Source organism: Pholcus phalangioides, unplaced genomic scaffold (assembly GCF_987345545.1).
Source record: "Pholcus phalangioides strain wild (caught in Gottingen) unplaced genomic scaffold, Ppha-v1.0 ptg000017l_1, whole genome shotgun sequence".
In the NCBI taxonomy this organism is placed as follows: domain Eukaryota; kingdom Metazoa; phylum Arthropoda; class Arachnida; order Araneae; family Pholcidae; genus Pholcus; species Pholcus phalangioides.
The window spans coordinates 42,823,313-42,836,631 of NW_028301610.1; the positions used below are offsets into that span (position 1 = coordinate 42,823,313).

A 13,319-nucleotide genomic window follows, 5' to 3' on the forward strand; every position below is an offset into this window, starting at 1 on the left:
GAAGCAAAAAGGAAGACAACAGGGCATTTATGAGTGGCAAAAACTTCAATTACTCAACGTTTTCATTTTAACTCGAATTCCAAATGCTTGGAAAATCATCATTTATATACATTCATTAAATCGATATAATTATTGTGAATTACAAAAATGCTTTGCTATATTTCATTTGTATTTTTCTATTTCATTTTTCATTGCATATAGTCAACTCAAAAGCCAAAAACTTCGATGATTGACAGATTGTTGACAGAGATACAATATCAAGACCGCTACTTGATGCTTAGTCAGCCGGGGTAAGCACTAATTTTGTACCCGTTTGAATGTTGAAGGAGAGGCTAAAGGGTAAAATTTGCGCTCCCTCTGGTCCAGCACCCGGGACACCAGACTCCTCAGTTAGAACCCCCAAATTTCGAACCCCCAGTTGCATCCCTGCCCAGAATAGTGTAAAAAAATACTTCTTCAAAGCACTAAACTGGCAATCAGCAATGGCAACAGCTAGCCGTGACACCTTTGACAAAGGTTGGCGATGCCCCTGAGAGCTGCAACACATGGTTTGAAAAACACTAACGTCCAGTATTTCAGTTCTTTTCTTTTAGACAACTTTTAAAGAGCTAGATTCGAGTCATTATCCGCTTTGCTTTTAGATAAGGAAAACAAAAACAAAAAAAAATCTTTCCTGTTAAGTGAAAATTTACTTTTAAAAATCTTCAGGAGATCAATATGAGAATACTCTCAAGATTTAAGCAACAGTGATGTAATGCGAATTAAAGTTATTTAAGTAATTTATATAATTTTCAAAAATATTTAATGTTGTGAGTTCTCAAGTGGGTATTCTCAATGATTATTTTAAAAAAATGCAATTAAAACCATTGATTTTTGTGGTACTTTCTTTGAGGTCTATGGGATGGGGAAGGATCATTTTCAGCAAAGTATTATCAGTTGTGCGATTTTCACCCATATACACCGTTTTGACGTGGCCTCTTGAACGTAATATAAACGAGGTTCCATTTGTGTTAAAGAATCTGTAAAATGGGAAAAATGACCTCAGGCAAGTTAGAAAGCGACGTTTTTCCTTTTTACTGTCTTATTACAATTTGCTATTCAGAACAGCGATAAGAATCAGACATCATGAAGCTCAATTGGCCATCTGAAGAAAGAGAGGCGTGGTGCCACAGAATGCAAAGAAACAATTTAAAAGTTCCACATCTTTGGGGGAAGACTCTCATAAAATCTGCATGTAATGCTTGAGTTTCGGGAATACCAATTCCCAGAAAGTCTTCTTATAAAAATGCTTCAGGTGAAACAGTAACAAGAAAATTTTCAGAAAAAAGTCAGGGTTCTGGGATTTTTGGGGTTCCGTTGCTTCTGATTCCACGGAACCCTAGGATTCTGCGGAACACCAGTTGGAAAACCTAGTTCTAGAGGCATGCTTCCAATCAGAAAAACTACCCAAATAACATGTAGTTACACGCAAGGAAAGAGTCCCAAGGTGATTTTGGTCTTCAAAAAATTTTGAAAAAATTACCACTAATTCTACTCATTTGCATAAATTATGCATAAAAATATATGGCAGAATTATTACGGGTAACTAAAAAAAAAACAGCAAATATTAATATTTTGAAAGCCAATAGACACCAAGAATAAATTTTAAAATCCAGCAACCATAGAGTCTTAGAGTGACATCATTCAAACAACACGTGATTAGGTACAGCACAGACAGAGAAGCGAAAGAAAAAAGAGCTAAAGAGACAGTTTCTAGGGAAAAAAGCTGGAGGAAAGAAAGGAAAATAATTTTTATATAGATATCACCAGGAGCTGATGAGTAGCCAACTGTTGTCATTTTTAATAATTTTTTGTGGCTTTAATAATTGAATTTCACCGCTTTTTTTTGTTTTTATGTGTTTTTGGGTGAGATTAATGTACTTTAATTTTTCCATAATTTTTTAGGATGACACCTTTGGACCCTTTCCTTGTTAGATATGCCATTCATGTTGCAAGGGTATTCAATATAGTACTATAATATAACCTATATATTGTTATTTAAACAAAAAAAATTAACTTTTTATATGAACACCGGTGCCCAAAAAACCAATTAGGAAGTTGTTGCCCTGTTCCCCGTTGCCAACAAAAAAAATTCCATGTTTCTAAGTGCAATATTTTTTGAGATATTAAAATTCAAAAAATGGAGGAAAGTTGGGGAAAAAACAGTATTAAATTGCAGGTAAACAGTTTATCCATTCTACCTGCTTGCAACCCATTGAAACGAATGACATATGAGTACTATACGTTATTCTGATACTTTTCTAATTGGAAGTGTGCCTCTAGGATCAACGGTTGTTCGCCAGTAAAATGCTATATGCCCTGTTACCTATATGCACCTGTGTATATTGCTTTATTAATTTTCTTTTAAAGTAAAATATGAATCAAAGTGCTCTAAGAGGTATATCAATGATTTAAATATAAAAAATTGGGAAATAAATGAAACTTGATCCATAATCTGGAACCACCTAGGTCCCAAGGGGTCTGGTTTATAGAGGTTCTACTGTACTAATATACAAAAAAAAACAACTTTGACACAAATAATAAGATTATTATGTTTTGCATACCAAGCTGAATTAAAAAATTTGACCTTAATATTTCATAGGTAAATACTTTTCTTTCATTCTAACATTCTGTTTTTTCTTCTATTTAGAACAAGGGTTCTCAAACTTTTTCAACCTGCAGCATCCCTTTCCTCTATTCAATGCTTATGTGCGAGCTCTGTCAGAGCTGTTAACAAAGTATATTTTTGAAAAACCTTTGTCAGAGCGGTGACCCTGACAAAGGTTGGAGGTGCACAGTTTGAGAACCCCTGACTTAGAAGGTTCATGCAATGAGCATTTTCCAATTACTTGCACTTCAATCAGTGATGAGAAGTGACTTTTTGTAGCGGTTGTATTTCCCAACTTGTCTCCACCCACTAGAATTCAATTGTATCCTCTATCGATAAAATGATATTTTGCAGTATTAATTAAAAAATAAATCATTTTTTAAATAAAATAAAGTTGATATAATACTGAGACCTATATAAACACAAGTTTCAGTTGATGTAATTACATGAAATTTATAAATTAATTCTAATCTTTGAATTCCTGTAAATTAATAACATTATATAAAAATAATATTTTTCAATGATTGCAACAGTTTTCTTGTAGTTAATAGAAAAGAAAGACTTTGGGCATACAATCTTTGCTTTGGGAGAATCTTTTACTACATGCATACCATATTGTACTGTGTATAATCTGCAGATTATACATTGATTACTATTACACAGATTATATGTAAAAAAAACTTGTTTTGAGAAAACTTTTTCTTGATGCAAATTATATATATGCTGCATAGGCAATGAAAAAACTGAATTATATTTCATAATATAAACAAAATTATTTTTCCTCATTATTCAAAAGAATATTCCCAAATTTTACATTCACAAGAATTCAGAAGTATTCTTGCCTCCCATCTCTAGATTTATACATGGCATATAGATGCAATATTTTTTATGCAAAAACGTGTCCAACTACCACTTCCATTTCTCAAGATTTCATTATTGGTGAATGAAATCTGCATATGTGGAATTATATAAAATTCTGAATTAAAAATGTTTTTCCTGAAAAAAATTGAAGTTCTAATCTGCAGATTACATGCAGAAAATTATGGAATTCCTTTCAGAGCTGGAAAACTTATCATCCAATACAGCTGCTGCGAGTATCCTCACAATCAACACCTGTTTTAACGTAAAACTAGATAAATTTATTTTTGAGCCAACACAAATCAAAATTGTTCAGATAAACTTGTCCTATATCATTTAAAGGTGGGAAAACTTTCTGAAACTTGAATGAGCTGTTTGAAATGAACCAAATTTTGAAGAGAAGATAATTTATTGGCTTTATGAATCATTGAATGATTGATAAAATGTAGCCTTCAATATTGCTGCTCAATGTTAGAATTAAAAAATAAAAATAAAATTCACTGATCCATGGGAACCTACTGGTCAGCAAACATCATGACTGGTCTGCTAAACAAAATCTGTTCTAAATGATGATTTATTTTCCTAAATATATTATCATTTAAAAGAGTGATATACCAGGGGTACAAAAAGCCATACAAAACAATTAGTGGTCAAACCTTATTTGACATTTTGAGAAAACATTTTGCTTCTAAGAAGATATATACTGAATGGTGTGCTAAGATTCAAATGATAACATTAATTAAGAAATAATAAAAACAAAATATCTTCACAAATGAACATTTTTAACATAGTCAGCAAAAATAAGGCATTTTTAGCTTCCAAGACAGACAAAAAAAGGAATGGAATGGGCTGTCTATGCACCCTCTGGACTGGGGGGGGGGGGGGAGAGGAACCACCCACATTTTTGTCAGACAGCAAAGATAAAAATCAATTAGATGGCTGCTATAAAGGATTAAGAATTAGCTGATATTCATAGCTCAAATAATATTCTAGTGCAATCGAAAAAATTGTGGTCCATTTTAGAAAGACTATCTGAAATGTTTTAACTGAGAAATTCTATTTCAGGCACAACATTTTTGATGCAGGATTCTTTTAAAAAATGCAGCCTGAATAAAAAAAAAAATAAAGTTACTCAATTTATGAGAGCATAAAGGATTAGGATGTCGTGCAAATGTTGGAAAAGTATTGATTAATCGAATGGATGCTAAAGGATTAAGGCACCACTTAGTACATACACATACTGTTTATGCACATGCTGCATATCAAAATCAGTTTTGCTTATAAATTATTGCATTTCAGCAGACGCAATTTTCTAAATACTTTTACAGCAATAAACATCTACCATTTGTCATTTAAATGGCTGAGGCAACATAAAACGACTGAGGATTGAAGATTTTCTAATAGGAGTTTCTCCCGCGATAAACGTATTACCGGGGGGGGGGGGGAGGCATTTTCTGCTACTGGTCCCATGGTCTAATTGTTTAATCAATGGTCTCGGACCAGTAGACCACCAATGATTTTTGATGCTGCTGTTTTTATGCCTGATTTCAATTGACGCTTTTCTTTTTTTGGGGGGTATAATTGGAACATCCACCACTGATATCTAGTTTTTCCCCAAAATGGTTCAAAACCAACTGTTTCCATTTATGACAATTTTTTTCTGAAATTATTTTATCTGGTAATTTCTTCTGGAGTGTGAAATGCCACTGTGGTGGTCAATTGGTTACAGGGCCAGACTTGCATTGTGAGAATCCGGGTTTGAATCCTACTGATGCTACAGTGGTGGTTGGCTGAAGTTGGTTTTCTGTGGCTCCCAACTTCATGAATCGCAAACGCAAAACCCCCCACACACCCCCGTATCTCCGTCCGCCCATGAGTGTGTCCCCCCCCCCCAAATACCCCGGGCCACCAAAGCGACCAAGCAATACACAGAAACAAACTTCACGATAGGTTCATAACATGCACAGCTTCCAGCATGACCAAAATCTTCTTCGACCTTTGAGATATAAGCTTTGGCTTATACCTGCCCACCCTGGCTTTCACAAAAATTTAAAAAAATATAATAGAAATGGACAAACAAGGTGATTGATAGACAAGCCCAGGTGGAACATGAAACACCCACCAACCCTGTCCTACCTCAAATTGTTCTTGAGTTATGGTAGATAATCGATTATGGAAAAAATATGTGTCAAGTCTAAGAAAACCTGCATTTGCAAAGTTTCTAAGCAACCTACATGCAAACTAAGCTCATACTTGGAAAGAAAAGAAAAATTCTATAAGACGACATAATTTTCATTGAAATATCTGGGTTTATTGGCAAGCTACAAGTGCTGAAAGATTGGCAAAGTTCAAAATTGAATTATCAACAAAATTTTTTATCGCCAATTATGTAAACACCCTTCTGGCTACAATCAGTCAAATTTACCAAAAACTTGTCCATTACACCAGCTTGTGGAATTTCACACGTTCAGAAAAAAAATCAAGGGAATTCATGAAAATATTTTTTCTAATTAATAATACCAATGTTTAGCTTTTGCTTAATATAAATTCAGTCCTCCATATTTCATGGAAATGAAGGAAAAATCCCATGCATTATTCAATTAACTCATTATGATTTGTATCTATACACAAATACAAGAATAAACTATTGGAAAAAGTGAACTTTTTTTGAAAAAGATTATTTTTATTTTTTTTGGGGAGGTAAAGTAGTTTTCTAAGATAGGGTGAAAGGGGTAGAGGCAGGGCCGTCTCTATTCTACCAGGCCTACTTGTGTGTTGCCAACCTGAGTTATGAGTCATCAATTGAGGCAGATATGTTCGTGTTGCTTTCTTCTACGAGATCAGGAATTTTATTTTGCAAAGATCATGTATTTTGAATTTCGCTACGTACATTTTTTAATGATTTAAAATTAATTTCTGCAATTCTTCATTTGTTAGGTTCTTCTTCCCATTTATTTTCACGTGATTCATGTTCTTCCCATTTATTTTCACGTGATCCATGTTCTTCCCATTTATTTCCACGTGATTATTTTGAAATTTCAAGGTAAGCCTATGTTCAGCATTTGTATTATAATATGACTTTGATCCAAACATTCGTATATTTTTTATTTCAAATTTATTTCTACGAATGCATTTTTTTTTAAAAGCGAATTTCTTTCATTTCTGGTTGTAATATTTTATTTGCCAAAACTTTTGTTTAACCCTTAACTGGAGTTGTGAAAATTCTGTGTGTAATTGGCATCGTCGTGGGATCATTTTCAACCCAGCAAGTATTAATGCATTTTAAAAATCAACAAAAAGAGTTTTTGTAAAAGCAATGGTTTTTTACATGCCTTCATTCATCCATCAATTAATTCACTAGTAGTTAAGATAGGGTGAAAGGGGAGGGTGAAATAGGGTGAAAGGTGGAAAAAATTTGAGAAACTCAATAGTTTTTCAAATTTCTCTGTAATTATATTTTCCCAAAAATTGTCTTTTATTCGGACACACATCCGAAAGAAATCGAGGGATACATGACTTTTTAAAAAATTTCAAATTATATATTAAATTTTTTGAATGCAATTTTCATGATCAAAAACTGAAAAGATATGATTAAAATATACTCAGAAAATAAAATTTACAAACTAAAATAATGTTTACTATATTTTCACAAGCACCAAAATTAGTCTTATTCTAAGTCAGAAACACTACTTGCAAACAACACCATGAAATATTGATCACAGATCTTGCATACAATTTACTAACGACACTATCCTTGTGCTCACCTTGGATATCCAATGTTTCACCATTCTGGAAAAAGAACCTAAGTTAGATAGATGGACGAAGCTGGATAGTGTGCTCAGTTACTTAAAATCCTTCAAGATGGAAGAAATGACTTCTAATCAAAAAGTAAGTTCAACTATTGCACTTTTAAATGGTATATCTGATGATGACCCTGAATCGACCAAGATTCAATTCATCAAAGATCAGATATCTTTTATTGGAAGCAAACAATGCCGATACAGTTGTGAAACAATCTTGTGGGCTGCACGCTTTTATTTCAGCTATCCAGCTGCATATGCTGATGAGGAAAAGTGCCATGCTAATACTTCCTCATCAATCATATTTGAGGAGAAGTTTAACATCATCTCTTAATTTCAGTGGTGAAAGCTACACTCAAAACCATTTCAGTTACTTGAGACAAAAGTTTAATGCTCATGAAGAGCACGAAAAAATTGTGAATTTGATGCTGGACAAAGTTTATATAAATCCATCCATCGACTACAAAGAAGGGTAGGTTGTGGGTGTAGCAGATAATTGTGATCAATTGATTGCTGCATGCACTGTGCAAACTTTTATGATATCATCCTTTTTCTGAAAAAATAAAGATGTTGTAGCCTTGATACCGGTGAAGAATTTAACTAGTAATCAACTTCATGATTACACAATTAGAGTAATGAATTTGTTACATGGCTGTGGCTACATCATATTATTTTTAATTTCAGACAACAACAGAATTGATCGCAATATGTTCATATCTCTCTGCAATGGAAATTTAACTTTATCCATACAAAATCCTAATTATTTCAATAAAAAAAAAGTCTTCTCTTTGACACTCTACACCTCATCAAATCTGTACGCAACAACTGGATTTCATTCAGTACTTTCACCAATGGTGGAAAATTGTAAATTGCAATCACCCTTACAAAGGGAAACATATGCGTGATCAGTATGTGATCCTATCACAAGTGTAAACCATTCAAACATCCTTTTTCTTGAAAGTTTCTGTGAATAGGTTAGCAGATGGAAAGAACTTTCAAGCTTACCCACTGAGGATAAAGTGGTATTATGTGTCCCCATAAAAGGCGGTATGCTGTCTAAAGAAACCGAGCTTGCTTTGTTGCATACCACCAGAGCTCTTATTGATGTTTCAAAGTATGTACTTGAAAACTTATAATCAAAATATGTCCTTTTAGGCAAACTCCAAACAGACAGTTTGGAAGCACGCCTTTGGCCAGTACCGCCAAATGAATGGTGGCAATTACACTATTTAATTCAGGCAAGTCATAGCGTCTGATAAAAAATTGAAAATCCTAAGTTTGATAAAGTTACATTCAGAACATGCTGGTAATTTCAGCATTAAATCTCTTGATTGTTCCAATGCATTAAGTACAGAAATTATCAATTTAAAAAATATTTAGGACTTTGTTGATGTCATTGATCTACCTGACAAAGTGGAGATTTCAGCATTGATTAAGTTAGTATTAATATACATTGCAGGGTATTTAGCTCGTACCGTGGGAAATACAATTAGGCCTAATTGTAATGAGTGTATATACACTTTATAAAATAGCGATATTATTGATTGCGAGTTCGTGTCTAAGAAGGACCATAAATTCATGTCTCTAAGTGATCGAGGCATGGCCCCCACAAGGGTGGGACAAATACCATCATTTTTTTGATTTTTCATGCTATAAATTCACTATAGAAAGGCCTGTGAAAAGTCTAGCTTGGGCGCCCGCCAAAGATCCCAACCTAGGGCCCTACCATAGGATGTGGGGGGCCATGGATCGAGGAGAACTGGCCTACACAATTCACTTCGGATGTAGTTTTGACTGCATTCATTGTTTCTCAAGTTTTGATATCGGAGGCTTATGAAGGTAAGTTTTTGAGACAAACAAGTTTAAAAGCCATTGTTACCAAAATAGCAATGGACAAAATCATTATCAGCAATGGAATTCCCATCAACATGTGTCCATGTGGCATTTCTTTGGATGTTTCAGTAACAAAATGTTTGACTGTTATTTCTAACATTCTGCTAAACAACTATTGTAAAGCCAAAAATGATTTTCTAACAAAAAATACGAGTAGTAAACAAAAAATATCAGCATTATCAATTTTGAATAAGTAATTATGTCTTGGCCTATTCACATATTCTGTAATCAGAGGATCAAGATCACACTGTCTTAAAAAAATTAAGGATATTTTCACAGCTTGAATGAATTTTGGATGTAAATAACTTGGTTTAATCCCAAATAGTCTAATAGACTTTTCTTAAATTACATATTGTATGTTCATAAATATTGTGTAGGCATGTATATGTATGTTTATAGTGAAACTCCAATAACACAATAACAACTTCTGTTCTAACTAGGGATGGGACGAATAGTGATTTGGCAGAATACAAATACAACGCTGCAACAGGCAAAATGCCCAACAAGGTGGCTGAGAAAAAGATGCCCATAACAAATACGGATGCCATATATTTAAAAAACACAGCAACCCAATTAAAAACACAATCACAAAAATTATAAACAATATTATCACAAAAAAAAAAAAAGAGAAACTTTGCCTGGTTTTAATTTATACAAAAATTGCCACGTTTTCAAGACAAATAAATTCAATTGGTCCAATGGTCGACGCGTTTCGGCTCTTCAATTTGGCGAACTCTCCGGACAACCAGACGTAAGCATCACCCCTCCACGACTCATTCGTGTGAATTCTGACCACGAGGTCCTGATGACGGCTCTCCATTGAAGAGCCAAAACGCGTCGACCATTCGACCAATTGAATTTATTTGTCTTGAAAATGTGGCAATTTTTGTATAAATATAAGCAATATATACACATGATACAATGCCCATAAAGAATATTATGGTTGTCTTATTCTAAGAATGGATAGCTTCTCGATTTACCCCAACATGTTTAGCGTATTTCTTTTTAAACGTGTCAGTTGTGTTACAATTTACTACCTCCAAAGGTAAGATATTCCACTAAAAGTTCATGGTCCATTATATCCATCCCGTTGAAAATTTTGAACACTTTGATCATATCTCCCCAACACCTGCGCTCATCCAATGTAAACATATTTAGAAAATGAAGTCCCTCTTCATAACTCAATCCCTGTATGCCAATAAGGACATGTGTAGCTCTTCTCTGCACTTCTTCAACCAAGTCTATGTCCCTCTGTAGGTATGGTCTCCAAAACCTTACAGCATACTCCAGTCCCAGATGAACTAAGCCTCGAAAAAACAGAAGAATGACTTTAGAAGAACGCGAAGAGAAATTGTATGCATCCATTTTTTTTATAAGTAGGACTGACTATGTTAAAAGATAATTATTATGAGAATATTACTTCAGGTTTTAAAGATAACTGACAATGATTTTAATACAAATATAAATTTTGAAGCCACAACAGGAAAATTATTCAACATGGTACTGGAAAGGAAAAAAGAGAGTGAAAAATGCCCATAAAATATGGTTGTAACATGGAAGTAATAACATAATTGTTAATATAATATAAGGGAGAGCCAGGTTATACCAAACAGCTGGGAATTCCAAACACAGTTGTTCTCTGTCACTGTTTGAATCTAGAGGGGGTCTGATTAGTGTTGCAGCCTGACGGCATCCACTGTAAACTCTTTGAGCGGGCGAATGCCTTTCTAGCTGTGTTATTGCGAGTGGTGTGTAAAAAACAGTTTTTTGGAACTTTTGTTAGTGAATTGGTGCTAATTTGGATAAGAGATAAGTAAAATACATTTGTGTTTAGAGTAGTGAGCTTGGTATCATTAGATTCTACATTACTTTAGCTGTTTATTAAGTAGGAAGAAAGTTTGCTTGCTGTGTAGAGGTTGGTTAGATTGAGAGATTGCCATGAGGTGTCATTTGGGGCAATTCCGAACACTTTGTTCAGTTTTGCAGAGACTGCAGAAAATTTTATTTGTGATTTTTGTAGGCAGCATTAGGTTCTAAGCCAGTTTCAATTCTGCTGTTTTGATGTTATTTTTGCTATTTTTTAAGAACATAGATGTAAATGTTACTTAAATTTTTAGAACATGAAAGTATTCATATAGATTAAAAATTATATATATATATATATTGCTAGCTCTACGTTCACTTTGGTTGTATACTTGTATATTTTCACAGGAACAATTGATTCTAGAGTTGATTATGCCATTCAAGTAGTTAAATTAATTAATTTCATAAAAAAACTATGTAATGGAAGCTACATTCCTTACTTAGCTGCCCCGTTCAGCATTGCCTATACCCACGGGGCAATTCTGAACAGTATAAGCTCTTACAAAAAAAAATTTCCTATGAAAACTTTAACTATAAAGTCAAATATTTTGTGGTTTTTTTTAGTAGGTAATGAAACAAGAGGTATCTACCTATATAGTAAATTTTTTCATGAACTATAGCAAATAATTGAGTAATTAGAGATTTCCCTTAAGTGTTTGGCATTACCCTGCTCTCCCCTAATTAAAAATATAAATATATTTAAAAATATATTATAATTAGAATTATAATTTTTTGCAAGTGATTTTTTGCTAAAATAAAATAAGAAAAATAAACAAAACAAATTATTTGTAATGTGAGTAATCAAAACATAGTTACAAAAACGTTTTTGTTGTTAGTTGAAAAATTACATTAATATGCATACTTCTTTGTTAATATACTTTTAAACCCATGAGTCTCATGAAATAATTCTCACAAAATTAAGTTTTAATGCTGAATTAGAAAAATAAGATAAAACATTCTTATATATTCAAATGATAAATTTTCTACATCATTTTTATGTTCCATTAATCAAGATTCATCGTACTCGATGCTCGACATAGTTACAGTCACCATCAATTCTGCCAATCGGATGCAGCATCTCCCTGGTCCTTCCTTTATGAGGCCATATCTAATAAATCGGTCTCTTTCCCAAGAGACTCAATATGTTCTTCCTGGAATATTATCCCATACAAAAAAAATTTTACCCACGATGCAGTCATGGAATATGTGCTGCTGTGGTGGTCGATTGGTCATAGTGAGGGAACCCCAGTCTTGCCACAGTGGTGGTTGGCTGAAGTTGTTTTTTTGTGGTTCCCAACTTCAAGGCGTGAATACGAATCGATCCCCCGTTAAAAAGTCTTGCCACAGAGAGCAACAGAAATACAAACAGAACAAATATTCAATCATTACACTTCACTCCACTTCTGACGTATAGATGACAGCACTGAAAAATCAGACACAACACTAGATACACACTCAGACTGTCAGGTACACAAACTTACACTTCCGGCACAACTCATTAGATAGTAAATTGCCCATGACGATAAACCTGAGTTGTGCTCGTTTTGAAAAAAAAAATCATGGAATATGATGCACTACATCTATTTCCTGGTTTTTAATTCTGCTTTCCAATCTTAAAGCCACTCATTCATAAAATTTTCACTTATGTTTTGAAGGGTTTGTTTCAGCACATATCCCCAGGTTGCAGCAATAATGTTAATCCACCTAGAATGATAGAAAGGCTAGTGCTATAGTACTGTTTGAAGCTTGCTTTGATAGTTTGTTTCAAATGAGCTGGTGCCGTATCACACAGTGGTTCTCCAACTTTTGCCATCCATGAGACTCCCTTGCCATAGTCAACGTATACCCGTGGAAGAGTTGATCAACTTTGCTGAAGAATATTAAGAAGACACCCACAAATAAGGCAAATACATAAAAATACAAAAATCCTAATGCATTTTGACACCAATGGGTGTCGTCTTCAGAGGAAAAATATTTAACCACTAGTCACGCTGACCGAGTTTCCCATTTGGGTTGAATACCAAATCTTAACGCTCGGTTGCTCAGTGGAAAAAGTATGTCTGTTCACTTCAAACATTGTCAGAATGAAGCTGTGAGCTTGCGTGAGATACTAATGCAGCGTCCTGATTGGACGCTTGCGGAATAGTGCTACCTGATTGGTCTATTCAAATTTTCTTAGAATTCCTGCTCAAAATTAATTTAAGCCATGGTGTTGCAATCAGCGGTGTAGATTTATTATGGTTTACTAGTGTATTTTT

At 33.9% G+C, this 13,319-nt stretch overlaps 1 protein-coding gene across 1 annotated transcript in view; it reads right to left on the reverse strand.

The window, feature by feature from the left end:
* The window catches only part of LOC149073487 (transmembrane protein 169), a 57,949-nt gene that overhangs the window by 11,622 nt on the left and 33,008 nt on the right, over positions 1–13,319 (reverse strand). The window lies entirely within an intron of this gene.